The sequence below is a fragment of the Perca flavescens genome, chromosome 22 (genome assembly GCF_004354835.1).
Source record: "Perca flavescens isolate YP-PL-M2 chromosome 22, PFLA_1.0, whole genome shotgun sequence".
In the NCBI taxonomy this organism is placed as follows: domain Eukaryota; kingdom Metazoa; phylum Chordata; class Actinopteri; order Perciformes; family Percidae; genus Perca; species Perca flavescens.
This window is the reverse complement of record NC_041352.1, coordinates 5694969-5711087: the sequence shown is the minus strand read 5'-3', so window position 1 is coordinate 5711087 and position 16119 is coordinate 5694969. Positions and strand designations below refer to the sequence as shown.

The 16119-nt window shown below is 42.1% G+C and overlaps 1 protein-coding gene across 2 annotated transcripts in view; it reads right to left on the bottom strand.

The window, feature by feature from the left end:
* Positions 1 to 16119, bottom strand: part of mpp7a (MAGUK p55 scaffold protein 7a) — a 161235-nt gene that overhangs the window by 140255 nt on the left and 4861 nt on the right. Inside the window, exon 1 of one of the 2 annotated variants that reach the window (XM_028569897.1) lies at positions 11567 to 11632. The exons of the other annotated variant lie outside the window; for it this stretch is intronic. The gene's annotated coding sequence lies outside the window, so the exon portion shown is untranslated. Of the gene's footprint in view, positions 1 to 11566; positions 11633 to 16119 lie in introns of those variants that run through there. 2 annotated transcript variants of the gene reach the window in all.

Here is a 16119-nt window from a genome sequence, read left to right as displayed (position 1 = left end):
TTGCACTTGGTAGACTATGGCTGGTTGAAGAATATGATAACCTAAAATGTGAGACAATATAAATTTGAGATTTTGCCATATACCAAAGCGGCAGTCTATGCGTGATTTGATTTGTATGCTTAATATTTAGCTATTTTTCTTATTTGAGTGAGTTTTATTTTAATGTAGTAATTTCACATGGGACAGAATAATGTTTTCTCATTTAAGTTGTACAACATGAAACTTAAATCATATTTAGCAATAGACTAACAGAAATAACATGAAACAAACATGTCTGTAATGAGGCGGCAGTAACTCTGTTAATGTTGACTGCATTATATGTCCAACCAGACGGAGAAAGTCTGATGGAGCAGATGGAGACATGTGGTGGGGTAATGTGTGGGCAGCTTTTCTGGTAGCAGATGCTGCACTAAAGCTGCTCCTGTGGGTGAAACAATACAACCGTTAGCCAGGCTGCTATGGTCTGCATAGCACCAGACTGGCACCAGAGCTGCCAGCAACTGGCTAGGGGGTCCTTCAAAATTATTATTCATTTTTCAAAGTTTTTTCAAAAATTAAAAAGTCTTAACATGAATCTAACATATTATTAGCAATATGATAGGCTTACTGGCCTATAAGTAAAGTACTGTAGTGACTAAGGTAGCCATCCACAGATACAGTTCAAGCTAAGGATTCAAACATGATTTATAAAATCATGACAGCAATTAGGCTATTTTAATAGCTTAGTATTATATGCAAAAAAGGTATGTATAAAGGCTTTAGGCCGCCTTACACGTTACTGTAGGCCCAGTTTAATATGAAACTTAATTTTATACATGTATATAGTAGGGGGTCCCTGCTCTGTCTCTCTTTCAGGTAAGGGGTCCTTCACTTAAACATTGAAGACCCCTGATTTAAAAGCTTTTATTATGAAGCTGCAAAATCAGGAAATGTTGGGTCTTCATCAGCAGTAACTTAACACGACTCCTATACGCAAACATGAAAAAAATAATAAAGGTTGGCATCTGTGCTAGGTTTGAGGGAAAGATTTGTATGCCAAAAGATGGCAAAAGTGGACATTCTACAAAACCTAAGGACACTGGCTTAAAGCTTGGAATCATCAGTAGATAAATCAGCTACTTGAAATGTGTACATTCTATTTCTATTTTTGTGGCTATCATAACCTTTCCTTACAGTCCCGGTTTCCTTTTTGTTTGTTTGTTTTTATTTTATTTGTTTATACTTAATACTCACAAATTGATGTGACTGTGTACTGTGTATCATCATATCCGTCCCCTAGCTGGCACAGTGACAGCAGCCATAATGGAGTGTCAGCGATCAGCACCTCCCAAATTACCAGAACACACAGGTCGTCCTGCAACCTGATACTGTATGTGTGTGCATGGGGTACATGGGGGCCAGTGTATGGGGGGTGTCAATCCCTCCGTCTTACTAAATCCTCTTCACTCTGATCGCTCACCCTGATAGAGACCCTCACAGCAGCCATTACACTCTATGATTGTCGCTGTGATTAGACATGCATTGTACTCACACCCAATTCCTGTATGAAGAGATGCCAACTGCTATACAAGCTTAAGCTAATTCTGTTGTGATGCTTGTGTTGCTCAATTTCTAGCCTGAAAGTTCAGGTTGACTTTTCTTAGTTTAGAAAGGATCTTGAATGTGTCTAGCAGTGAAACATAATGAGTCCCAGGTTCTCTCCCTCCAATTAAAGGGATTGACGAGGCGAGGAGTGGGGCTCTGTGGTTAAGACTTTGGTCTGTGACTCTGTGTCCCTGTCTAGCCACAGATTCCTGCCCTCCTGGTTCTTGATTAGATAAGCAGTAACTCTAGATGCTCGCCACAATTGTAATTTGCAGTGCCTGCTGTGGGATAAAAAGGGAAATTCTGCAGTGGATATTCAAATGCGAAGACATGCGATTTATTCCATGGTGCTGATCCACTGAGTGGATGAATATGGCATGCACAGACACGTATATTGCATGTTATACACATACACTTGTTATTATATTAGGGTTGAAACTAATTACATTTTCTTTGTTAATTGTTTGGTCTATAACATGTTAAAAACTTCACCATGTTTATAGAGTTCAAGGTGATGTCATCAAATGTCTTTTGTCTAAACAACCAAAACCCAAAGATATTTAGTTTACTGTGATGTAAAACAGTAAAAAGGCAGCACATCCTCACATTGGAGAGGGTGGAGTCCGAGAACGGTTGGAGTATTTGCTTTTAAAAATTACTTCTAAGAGGATTTTGATTATCAAAGTAGATGCTAATGAATTTCTTGTTGACCGACCAATGAATTAATCGTCTATCATTGCAGTTCTATATGATATGGCTATTTCTCTGGCACTTACTTCAGCTAGAAGCTGCACAAGGGTGGTACTTGAAAATGTGGCACACTAACTAAAGATTACAGGTAGGGAGTGAGACAAACACGAAGACCATAGGGGTGTCATGATTCTCCAAATTCACGATTCAAGGACGTTCAATTTAAAAACCGGTAAGCCAACGTTACCCTGTGACTTTAGCTGTATGCTACCAGCCGGGTAAGCTGTGTCTGTTGTTGTTTTCTTCAGGCGTGCTCAAGTGGGTTGAAAAAAACATACTAGGGAATCGCCAATCCTGCTTTGATTCACTCTTTTGAAGCGCAAATGATGGCTCTTCGGTCCTCAATCACCCTCTTCATTTCCCCACCACACTGAATGACTCAAGAGGGCAGCCAATCATTCATCACGGCCCGACAAACTGTCCACTGACTAGCAAGTCGGCTAAATCAAAGTCAAAGAAAACCAAAATAGCTTAAGGGGTCAGTATGCTTGTTGGATCATTAAACAGTGGCCGGCCCCCTCACTCCCACACCTTTCCCACATTGGACAGTTTTTGTAACTTCCCAAATTGACAATGCAACAAGCCTGCACATCAGGCCAGGTGAGCGAACGTGAGAAAGTATGTTTGAGCTTCCCTATAAAGCTCTTTTTTCTTCTTCTTTTATAGTTTGTTTTTTACAAACAAGAGTAACACCATGAGTTATTTAAAAGAGAGAAGTCCCCTCTCTATGACCATTCAGACCACCTATTGGCCCATTTGCCTTCAGACAAACAACACTTCATACCGACTGTTTATTTCAAGCATACCCCAGCCTTTAGTGTGTGGGGCATTTCATTCTTGAATTTGTATTTGGTAAGCGCCCATCACTGCATGATGAAACTAGCCTAATGTCGTCATACTCAGATTCTAGTCAGAATACGAGTCTGATACTGCTCCGTTGGGCTGTGATTAGGGGGCGTGTTTCAACCGAACCAGGAAAGAAAATGCCTCTGCACTCAACTGGATAGACCTACAACCAATCAGAGCACCCCATATTTTTAGCAACCATCGGAGCCAGCTGATAAATTAAACTTTGGCCGAATCCCATAGGAAGGACAGCAAAAACATCTTTCCGATCGACAAATCGCGGTTCTCGGTCCCTCTTTTAAAATGAACGCGCTGTCGATATCTTCTATAACGGACGCGATGGCGGAATCTACACATCTCAATTCTCCAGCGGCAGCCGTCTTTGTTGTAAACAAATTCAAATCAAGCTCTCTTTGGTGACTTGGTTGATTACGTTACTGTTGATCATCTGTCCATCATCGTATAAAGCTCGCCCTGACAATTTGATTGGTCCAAACAGCTCTGGTTCGAGCATAGAACTGCTCCACAACGGATCAAGTCCAAACTTCCTAACCTCAAATGTTGTGGGCAGGGCTAAGTTCGGCTGGCATCCAGGCTATGATGAAACCAAAATTATTTAAATAAATCTACGAGCAGAGCTGGGCACTTGAAGGAGTGAGTTTGTTTACTCATATTTACTACCACTGTGGACCAAGAAGAACTTTTATTGATATCACAGACATAAACAAAACATTGCTGCATGTTTCATCATAAGCCTTTTTTTCGTGTGCTGCACTGAATCACTTGCTGGTGGTCATTCTGCACTCCTGAGAACGAGAACAAAGCCAACAACGGGCGAGGACAAACAGAGGTGTTGACAGAGAGATCAGCTGAGGTTGTTGTACAGTAAAGCTCAACTGCTTTCTGCTGCTGGGAAAGTGTGTGGTGTTTAATTCACAGGAGGCAGGGAATGGGGAAAGGGGACAGGAATGGCAGGAAAATAAATGTTCACTCTGCTGAATTATTGTATCAGAGGGCCTCCTCCTTTATCTATAAGTTGGCTCCACCAATTAACACATTCCTCCGTGTGTGTGTAACCTGATTTCCCGGTGCCCCTAATCATTTTGCATGAGCACTGGTTACTAGGAAGAACAGAGTAGGCATGAAGAAGGGAGGAGGCATAAAGAACAATGCTGCAATTGAGTATCACAGTGGGTGCACCAAATTCTAAATATGACTCACCTAATTTAAATATCATCGGTCTAACTATGCACGGCAGAGGGCCATCAAGGGACTTTGCACCACAGCGTTTAAAAGTGTCACCATCATGTGTGATTCTGCTGGAATTAAAGTTTCAGACTTCCTACTCACTGGTCATTGCCTGCAGCTCCTTACAGCTTCATGTTCCCTCCCATGCCACTTACACCTGCGGTTGGTGCGTTGCCTGAGCTGAAAGACATTTTGTCCAGCCAATAATTATCCTTTTTGTCTACGACAGCTTTTCTAAGTGGCTAAGCGGGACCTGTCATCAGCCGGATTAAAACATACAGTACACACACACACACACACACACACACACACACACACACACACACACACACACACACACACACACACACACACACACACACACACACACACACACACACACACACACACACACACACACACACACACACACACGAAGAGAATCCAACGCACACCTCTCCATTAATTCCCCCTACCTCTTCCTCAAACTCAACAGCGATAAAACAGAATTCCTCCTCACAGGCTCCAAATCCACACTCAGCAAAATCAATAACCCCACTCTCACCATCGACGGCACCATTGTCTCCCCATCTCCCTAGGCCTGCAACCTTTGTGTGATCTTTGACTCCACCCTCTCCCTTGAGCCCCACATCCGTCATGTCATTAAAACCTCCTTCTTTCACCTCCGCAACATTGCCAAAATCAGACCCTCTCTCACACCCCCCGCTGCTGAAAGCCTCATTCACGCCTTCATCTCCTCCCGACTGGACTACTGCAACTCACGTCTTCTCGGCATCAGCTCTACCAACATCAACCGACTCCAACTGGTCCAGAACTCAGCCACCCGACTCATCACCCGCTCCAAATCCTGGCACCACATCACTCCAGTCCTAAAACAACTCCACTGGCTTCCTATCTCCCACGGGATCACCTACAAAATCCTGGTCCTCACCTACAAAGCCCTCCACCATCTGGCCCCCTCATACCTTACTGACCTCCTCTCCCCGTACCAACCCTCACGGGCCCTCAGATCCACCTCTCCATCCACAAGTCCAATCTCCGCAGTTTTGGGGACAGAGCCTTCTCCAGGGCAGCTCCCAGGCTCTGGAACTCCCTCCCCCAAGAGATCCGCACTTCTGAGTCCCTCACCATCATCCAGTCTCGCCTCAAGACCCATCTCTTCACCATTGCTTATCCGTAGCCCCACGCACCCCTCCCTTTTCATCTGTTCTGAATCTTGTTTTGTTTTGTTTGTCTTTATTATCAGTTTTCAGAATTTTTGTACCGACTTGGTACTGAAGTACCGGGTCTCATGACATCCCTCCACTGATTTACATAAGTCTCTTTCGCCATCTAAGTCTATGGGGAAAAGTCTTTTTGGGCCCCATGGCTTTATATGACTAAGTTGTAATTCCACTGTTTGGCCGCTATGTCAAATTGGCTACAAAGCCCAACTTCCTGGAGGCCTGGCCTATCCACCTACATCATCACTCACTCTGAAGCACTCCCATCTTCACTCTACTTCACATTCCACACACACACAATGACAACAAGCCAGCACTTCCTCCTCCACTCGGGAGGAGAGGTATCACTTTCCACCACAGCCTGCCTCTCGTCTCACTGCTGCTTTGTCAGTGAAATAGGAGACATGAGGAGGCAGTTTCCTAAGCCTGATATCAACCATCAAACTCTCTAAGACACAAAGAAGTTCAGACAACGTATGACTAAGGTTTAATGTAAAAGTGAGCAAAGAAGAGAATTGTGTGATGGCGTTGAGGTTAATCGTCATCAATTTCCATCCTTTAAATGCTTAATTAGGTTAAGTAACAAGGTTAGAAGGTTAAATTCTGTGGAAGTGAAGATCACAACAATATTAGGAGGAACTACTATTACACACAATCCAACTACATGCTATGTTAACACCTATCCAGCTCGTTTTAAACCAACCTTTTCGTTTGGTTTTGTTTCTGATTAAAACATAGTGAGTCATTTTGCTCACCAAAACCTGGTTGATCTTTGCTGCTGTGTCACTGTTTTATATTGACCTTAAATTACTAAAAATACTTTTGGACATAACATTTTGCAGATGCTAAATAAACAGCTCTTTCTGACTGGTACTGATATCAGCTCACACACAGGATAGAGAACATTGATTAAGACTATTTGCAGGTATTAGGGCTGGGCGATATGGAGAAAAATCAAATATCACTATATTTTTCACTAAATACCTCAATATCGATACCGCAACAATACTGTAGTGTTGACTACTGGTGCTTTCACACAATGAGATTTTTGAGAAATAATAATCAGTAATGTGGATATAATGACTAAGTGGATAAAAGCAAATAATAGAACAGTTACAACAGTCTGGTAAGTTCAGAAAATGACATCACTTTACTGTAATGCAGCCTTAAAACCAGGAAAAGACAACACTTATGCCATATTACGTTATTACGATTTCCCAAATCTAAGACGATATCTAGTCTCATATCACGATAGATATAATATTGATATATCGCCCAGCTCTAGCAGGTATACATTCAAGTCACTTCACAAACACATTTCCCAGATCTCCAAGTGCAAATAGAGAGTAGCCATCTCTGTAACACACTGATGCTTCTTGAATTCATTTTAGACAACATTGTTGGAGATAACCTCCTCATTTGGCTGAGAAAGCCCAGATAACTCTTAGGAAGTCAGTGGAGGAGTACCTGGCTGCTATCTTCAGTGAGAATGGGATAATGCCAGTGCTGAGAAACTTTAAACAGATCTACTAAAGCATGTTCCATGCTTCACTTACATAAAAACAAATGTTAGGCATCAAGAATATATGTGTATCAATGTGTAATGCCAAATGCGCAAAAGTGGGGGGGAAATGCAGCACAATGCCTCCAACTGTTTCAGAACAAGGCCTTACCATTTTCACAGTGCATACGGATACCACTGATGAGACTGACAGGACGGAGCAAACTGACCTTTACCGCACGCTCTGGTCAAATATACCCAGGTGTGCACAATACACACATAGATTTACATTCACACGCTTGCATATGAAAAAGCTGGCATTTCTGTCCCATTCATTTCTTGAGAGCTTTTGTGTTTGCCAACTTTCCCCTTGAATCCTGTTGAAGCCTTGAGATGCATCTAGAGTTTTCTAAATAAGATCCTGAATGAAAACTAAAATGTGAGTGTTTTCACCAAAAATCATATCTCCGTAGCTGAATGGCCATACATGATATATATTTCAGTAGCTATTAAGTAGTAGCATATATATAGTTGTTCCTGTTGGGAAACATTTATGTTTAATGAAGTTATGTTTGCAGTACAAGCTGCTGCCAGGAATCTTGTGTTTAAGCCAGGGATCCAAACTAACTTCTTTTTTTGTTTTGTTTTTAACTAGGAGCACTGTAGATTTTTAACCTGACTCCGCCAGATGGATTGCTTCGCATTTGCTCGGCATATCCATCTGGGAACTTTCCGTTGGAGAACTTTTGGGAAGGGGCGGAATACTGGTTATTTGATTGGATGAACCATCTGTCTATCACCTATGTTGGTGATAGACGGGCCAAATCAACCAATCAGATCCACGAAGCGTATGAAAATACAACCACAAGCCCGCCCCTGCTGCTGCAGGCAAAGCATAGCTCGTAAGCTCAGCAAGCAAGCAACATGTCGGTAAAGGATATTTGCCATTTGTGTAACGAGAATTTAGGAATAAAAGTCACCATTTCAGGTTCCCGGACCATATTCCAAAAGAAGGATCCAAGAGAAAAAAAGCATTAGCGAGCGGCTAACAGAATTAGGGCTACCGCTGGCTGATAATTCTGGTTAGCTGATTGGATAAACCATCGGTCTATCACCACCTAACCCACCTCAAAACCAACGCTGATTGGCCCGGTCGTTTGGCTAACGGCTCCAAATTTTCTCTGCCTCAAGATGCCAGACTGATCTGCGAGTGGAAAACTGGAGCTCGCGAGATCAGGACGGTCTCACGAGGCTAGTAGATTTTAGGGGCACAGGCAGAACATTTAGGAAAGCACAATTTAAAGTTTTATTTTAGTTCACAGTCACATTCAGAAATGTAAACAAAGTGTTATTACTTTCATTACAGTGCAAAAACCAAAAACAAACAAATGCATTAAATGTAAACAGGAGTTAAGTGGTCACTTGTTAGTGGTCCCTTTACTGCCATTACAGTAACAGAACAAGTAAACAACTTGTGCCTCTCCTCACTCTCCCTTAGAGCAACTCCCCTGTGGGACACTGGAAGGCTCTGACGACCAGCCCTTGTAGTTGGGCCTCCTTGATGTTTTTGCCCTGACTTAACCACATCTGTCCAGCCTCCTTGGCGTCAGTCTCTTTCCAAGCTAGGTCCCTCTGTGCTTATTCTACAACAAATTTCTCGCTCACTTTTAAAGCTAGTTCACCTGCTCCTCTCGTTATGTCCTTCTTCCAAAACATTGGTGAACACAGTGCTCATATTATGCTTTTTCCCTTTCCTTTATTGTGTTATATATCTTTTTTGTGCATGTTATAGGTTTACAAAGTGAAAAAGCCCAAAGTCCCCCCCCCCCAAAGGGACTTACCATCTCCAACAGAAAACACTGTTCACAAACTGCTCCAAACAGCTCTATTGTAGTCCAGCCTTTACTTCAGAGACAAACGTGGGTCACTTTGTAACACACGTTATAATGCTCGCCTAGCTGCTAGCGTGGCACGCCCTCATACTCTGCTTCTGACTGGCTAGTAGTCCTTACCTAGGTACTGAGCATGTGCAACTCCCAACAAAGATGGAACAGAAGTGAGATGTCTCACTCTGTAGTTAAAACAGAGAGCTCAACACACAGGGTGAAAAGAGGAGCTGCAGCAACGTGCACTACAACAAAAATATAGTGTTTTCTGAAAATTAAACCATGTAAACCTATTCTGATATATTATGAACATGAAAATTAGCATAATATGAGCACTTTAAAACAAAATTATGACTGGTGTGTCAACTGCGTCCATTATTTCTTTGGTCAAGGCTTAAAAGAATGCACGATTATAAGTATACTGGCTAAACTGTTATCTTTCACAAGGAAGTTCTTGAATATGTAACTTGTGCTGACCTTGTGACTAGTGTTGCTATAGCAAGATAGCTCACAGCATGATACTGTGTCACAGACTAATAATGACACTTTACACGAGACCAACATTTCCTCTGTAGTTTTGTGTTAGACCAACAGCTGATGGTTTACATTAGCATTTTTTACATGGAGCCCAATAGCAGCTTAATAGTTATATTAGCTCAAAGAATCAAAATTACAGTGCACAAAAATATCCCAAGAAGAAAATGATCCACATGCAAGGAATTTGGAACTGACCCTTTAAATAATGCATATTTGTTTAAATATCCTTTGCCTGCAGATCTGAATTTGCAGTCCATTGGTAACGGGTGTTTTGTTATCAGGTGGTTGGTTTGGTGAATGTATCCCTGGCAAATCTCCCCCCCACAAGATTTTGGATCTTTAACACCATTTCCATCCTGTAAAGAAGCAGTCTGTTCCACAGTGGCCCACTGGCACACAATACTCCTCTGTTCAATGGATGCCAAATGGCCCAGTCATCACCCTCCATGCCAACCCCCACCCCCCCCACCCCTCCTTTGCTATCTCTCCCTGTCTTTTCTCTCTGTCTTTCCCTGACCATAACAGAAGCTGCTGATGGTCAGTGAGATTAGCATCCTCCCGCTGAAGGGACAACTTCAAAAACGGACAAAGAAAGAGCTGCTTTGTCCCGGTCTGGTGCTGACGACCCCGGAAGTAAGAGAGGAAACTGAGTGGACGAAGCATTACAAGAGCCATTATAATGACCAACTGTGAGCGCCTGAGTTAGGAGAAGGACTAAAAAACTGGCAGCATCTTGGTAGTTATTACATGCATCACATCAGACTCCTGCAAAAAGGTCACCAATGTTTATTACTTCAACAAAAATATCTTTATTAGAGAGCTGTATTGTCCACTACCGAATTGGACTAGCTCAAACACTTTAGGAATTAAGACAAGCCATTGTGTCACGTCTGCTGTAGGTTTTAAGATATCCAGTAACATGTCAATCCATGCAAGCCACAGTCCTTTACATATTGTACTATTCATAATAAGCGAACTCTCTGACCCAGTGAACCTGCAAACCAAACCCCAACTCCACCCTGCGGAGTCCATTTATTCAAACTCGATAGAAATCTAAACTGCCTCTACAAACTGCATGCAGTCACCATCATTGCAAGCAACCTAAACTTCCTTAACACACACACTGCTGCATGAACACCATATTCCCTCTGTTATCAAGGCTTGACAAACTATAAATATCACACTTTAATTTTACCAGAGCCGTAAACGTCCATTCAAAGCCACTTCCATAAGGTAACTTAGCAATTACTGGTAAGCTAAGGCATACGTTTGCAGAGAAGCCTGTCCTTTGATATAACAGCACTGTATGATAAGCAGCAGAGAATGATTACTGCTGTTAAAATCTTAGGATGCTTCTTAAATAAAGGGTAAATGCCAAATTACATCTGTGGCAACGTTAGGCTCAAATTACACATGAGTGGCTGTGATTAGTAGAACACATTTCATACTGTACTACTATAAACTTACAGCCAGGGTAAGGGGAGAGACAAAGAGAGAGAGAGCATGCTCATGTGAAGGAGAGAGAGCAAAAGTGTGTCTTCAGTGCGTTTTCAGCTCATAAAAATGAATGGTAACATTTTGGTCGCCTAAAGAAGTCTTGTTCAGCGTTCGGTTGTACTAAAAGACAATCTAAGACAGGGCTTCCTTAAGTCTGGAACAAGGTCCGCATCCGGACCGAACGTCAAGTCAATCCGGACCCGGCCCACATGTTATGAATACAAAACGTTATGAAGTGTAAGGTTTTCTATTTTGAAATTCATTTTCTAATGATCAATAAATTGTCAGTAACAGTAAGTAAAGTAATTGTCAGGTAGGCTTGTGCCAATTGGCGCAGTTGGTTTTTCCTATGCATGCATTAAAGCGATTTTCACTTCCTTACTATTAGAACTAGAATATCTAGAATCTGCGCCCTACTGTTTATTTTCCGGTGTACGTTAATAAGCACGAGTGACAAGTGAATTTTAATCAATAAATTGACGTTAATTACAAACCAGTTTTATCGTCTCGTTCCATGGATCAGACACCTGATGGGCTGCGTTTCTTTCGGACAGTCACCCAGCCTCCCTGGCTTCCCCGCTGCTGCAAGGGGACGCACCGATTAACGTTACTGGGGGCTAAGAGACAGCCGAGTTTCCCTGGTGCTGAGCCTCACCTCCAACACGACAAAGAAACTACAGTTATTACATGTAGAACTGTCACATTATATGTAGCAAAATTTGACATGTTTTTGTAAATTAGTTAAGGGGTTCAGTCTATCTGCTTGGGTTTTCTTAAGCTGTAGTGTGTTAAGCTCTCTCTGCCACCATAGCAGAAATGTTATGTTTGTGTCTTATTTTGCCCACCACATCTGACAAAACCATATTACTCAGTAGGGCTGCACGATATGACCTAAAATCAAAATCACGATTAATTGCACATTTTACCTCGATAACGATAAATGAACGATAATTAATCACGCCGTTCTAAATCATCTTTTCTGAAGCCAAAATGTTTCCAGACGACGGACACTTAGTTTATTTTGGGCAGAAGTTGCTCAGTTGACTCGGACTTAGTGTTTGCGTTATCCTCCATTATGATTTCCATGCGGCTGACTGGTCCAGGCGAAGTCACGTGACTATACACGCGGTAGAATGTTTTTAAGGAGAAAGTTGGCCTATCAACAGGAATAAATTATCAAAATTATCGCCATGTGAAAAATACGTCGAGTTACCACTGAATTATTCAGATATTAGACCTGTCTGTTAGTGGACATGTAAGGAATGTCTAACATAGGGGAGGATAATGGGCAATTTTAAACAAAATAACTTACATGATATACAGGGCACAGAGTACAGCTAAACCAATGGGACACAGTCCCATTGGTTTAGATATCTCACAATCCCATCCCTTTGTCTGCCATCTACAGATTGAATAGTGTAATCACGTGGGCCAAGCCATCAAAGAGTGAAGATTGCAAAGTTAATGGTTCTAATAGGCTGTTGTGACGAGGTATTCACAGTGAAATTGCTGTAATTGCACTCAATGAGCAACGAGGGAATAGACAGAGAGTTGGCCAAGTGGACTAACGAAGAATGAATGCCTGTCCCATACATGCACACCCAAATATACAGTACACGTAGGAGCTTAAGAACATGCTTTCAAGTTCAGGGACAAAAGCTTGCATTCACACACAGGCACACAGACCTCCTTTTCCCATTCAAACATTTAACGTGTTCTGGAGAGCAGTCAAGAGGCAATTAAGGGGGGCAGACATGTTTGCAGGCAAATTAAAATCCAGCCCTAGGGGGCATGTAGACAGAAGGAGGTGCGGAGACACAGCAACAAGTGAACAAGTGTACAGAGCTATAGCTGACGCTACTTGAGACACCCCACACACAAAAAGGGGGGGGGGGACATAGCCTGTGAAAACCAGTGTTGCTGTCAACTGCCAACTGTCCCTGCCAACTGAAAGAAAACCCTCTTGGGCTAATCAGCAATATTCTGAAGGACTCAAGGACTCTGCAAGACCCCACCCACTGTCACAAAAAAGCCAGCACACCATATTAGTTAAGGCCGATTTATGCCTTAACTAATGCCTGTCCCCTGAACACACAAAAAAACGTGGTCTGTGGCCAGGTTAGCTCAGTTGGTAGAGCAGGCGTACATATATAGAGGTTTACTCCTCGACGCAGCGGTCGCGGGTTCGACTCCGTCCTGTGGCCCTTTGCTGCATGTCATTCCCCCTCTCTCCCCTTTCGTGTCTTCATATAAAACGCGGCCTCTGTAGACAGCCCAGGCTCCACAAACGGCAATAAACTGGCCAACCTGCACCACCAAACATAAACAGTGTTCCAGCCAATAAGGAGGAGGGGGGTTAGTGCACGGAAGGGAGGGGGGGCGAGCTAGCCTCCGTTTTGTTTGACAAAACTTTGAATGTAAACAAGAACAGACGTCACCCAACATCGCTAAGAGCACCTTGAAAGAGATTGTGGCACACTGCAACGCACAAGTATAAACTTCAGGCCACTTACGTGGGCTATGGCCAAAGCTCTGCGTGGCACATCTGCAGAACCATACATCAAGCTTAAGTCTCCCCTGTTTCTTCCCACTGTGTCCTACCAGTCCTCAAATCAATGCTTAATACTGCAGCAAGGTCTAGGGGGAAATAGATATCTTGAGTGGTACCAGGAAATGAAACATGGTTTAATTGAATGCAGCAAATCCACTGAGTAAATGTGGATAATGGCATTAGATTTACAAGGAAAATACATTTAGAGAGCAACTCTGGAGAATCTGTGCTTTCTCTCCTTATCACGTTTGATATCAATCATGACGGCAGCTAGGAAGCCAAGAGGAGTCATGTGGGGAAAGTAGGATCCCTTACCAGGAGGCAATCACTGAGTGCAAGGCAGCAGAGGAAAGAAGCATGCTGCTTAGGCTATAGTATGTATAGTGTGTGTGTGTGTGTGTGTGTGTGTGTGTGTCTTGGTTTTATGGTTAAGTTACATAACATTTTGGCTCCAGTTAATCAGGTATTTTATCGGTTAAAATTTGGCACAAAAAAGAGATCACATCATGGCTACACTTTCCTTTCATTTGTTTTGAATTCAACAAGCAATTTGTTGCATTTTAGCAGAATACTGAAAGCAGCAGAAAGGCAGAACTGAGTACATTTTAATATCTGTTTATTTATCGCAAGTAATATTATTGCGTTATTTAACAACGTTATGGCATTTTGCATATTTTCCTCATATCGTGCAGCCCTAATAACTACCCTGAAATTGTGTCAGATGCTGCATAGTGTCGCAATATTTTCATCTGTATCATCTTTTAGTCTAATTTGTTAAATATGTAAATAGTTATTTCTAGTCTAATTTGTTAATGTAAATAGTTTTTTCTTTCTACATTATCTGGTAATGTTTGTGGTCATTGTTTTCAAAAAAATTGTTCATAAACCCTCCTTAGACTATTTAACTACTGAACCTAGCCATCGCATTCCGCCCAGTCACATCTTGCGCCACCCACCACCAAAAGTAAATTCTTAACCTGTGGGAAACACTATAGGTTTCAAACAAGCAAAAGAACATCCAACATTAGGTTCAATAATCCTCTTCTGAATGTTAATTTCTTATAAGACCTTACCCTCTACAACCTGCGACCATTGACTTTGTATGTAATCCAAAGCCGAATTCGGGCAGAAACGCCTTGGTGTGAACGCACCTTTAGAAAAAAATCCTTTTTTTGTGAGAGAAAAAGTTGCATCCTCATCGGTCATTTAAAGTCTCTTACAGAAACAGGCAAGGAGCAGATGGTGTCAGCGTGTAACGTGTGTGTTACAACATTACTGCGTTCTAATTACCCTTAGATGAATAACAGTCTATATCTTATACGGCATGGTCAAGTTACTGTCCCTGTCATCTTTAGAGATCAAGGCAGAAGGAAAACATCAGTCACAGGACCAGTGTATGGTAACCAAGCTCCTCAAGCACTCTAAATATCAACACAAGATACATGACTATTGCAATCTCATGGTCCATAAATGCAGCACCGGATATCCATCATTGACAGGTGACAAAGATCCTCTCATGCTGATGGTGCATATCTTCAAAGTTATTGCACTTGTTTGCTTGACATTCATTCTGAGAAGTCATCAAGTCAATTTTCCATGAGCATACAGTACTAACATAAATACTACCTACAAGTACACAAATCCTCTGCGGTTGCTGTGATTTACTAGACAGAGCCACAAACAAGTACACACTTTGGCCTATTTTGGTTGTCTTCGCTCCAAGTAGGTTATGTTGAATTATTCACAGGGCTGCCATAATGGAAATAGGCATAGTAATGCTAGGCAGGGGCCATGCATGGAAACCCTCATGAATAAAACATTTGACAAATAAGCTTGACGTAAGTCAAGTGAACGTATTGCCTCGCTATGTAAGGCCATAGCCTTCACTAACTACTGACAAATTGGTTACAAGTGGTTATAGACTTAAAGTATGTCTCCACTACACAAAAATCTTTTAAACAATTCCTTTTAAGCAATGTTTTAGCTTTAAACAATGGACTTTAAAAACTCAAAATTTGCAAGATTAGGATCAAGGCATTTTGTGTACGTTATTCCCACAGCAATAGCTCGTAGTACAAGTTCCTGTTAGCCCAAGGCTTTAAATGTAACCTACATTATTAAATGAGGACCACTGTACTTCACATCTGAAGCTTTACACTTAAGAGTGTATGCATTATGCCCAGATAGCTCAGTTGGTAGAGCGGGCGCCCATATATAGAGGTTTACTCCTCGACGCAGCGGGCCAGGGTTCGACTCCGAGCTGCAGCCCTTTTCTGCACGTCATTCTCCCTCCCTCTGTCAAAAATAAAGGCCGAAAATGACCAAAACATTATCTTTAAGAGTGTATGCCTTAAAAACGGCAATGAAACAGTGTCCTATAACTATACAGTGCACTTCCAGACCACTCATGTCTAGACCTATACAGTAACACATTATGGCTTAACCTTTTCCCTGAGAGTTCAGAGCCAGGCTTGCTTTCCCACACCCAGGACTTTT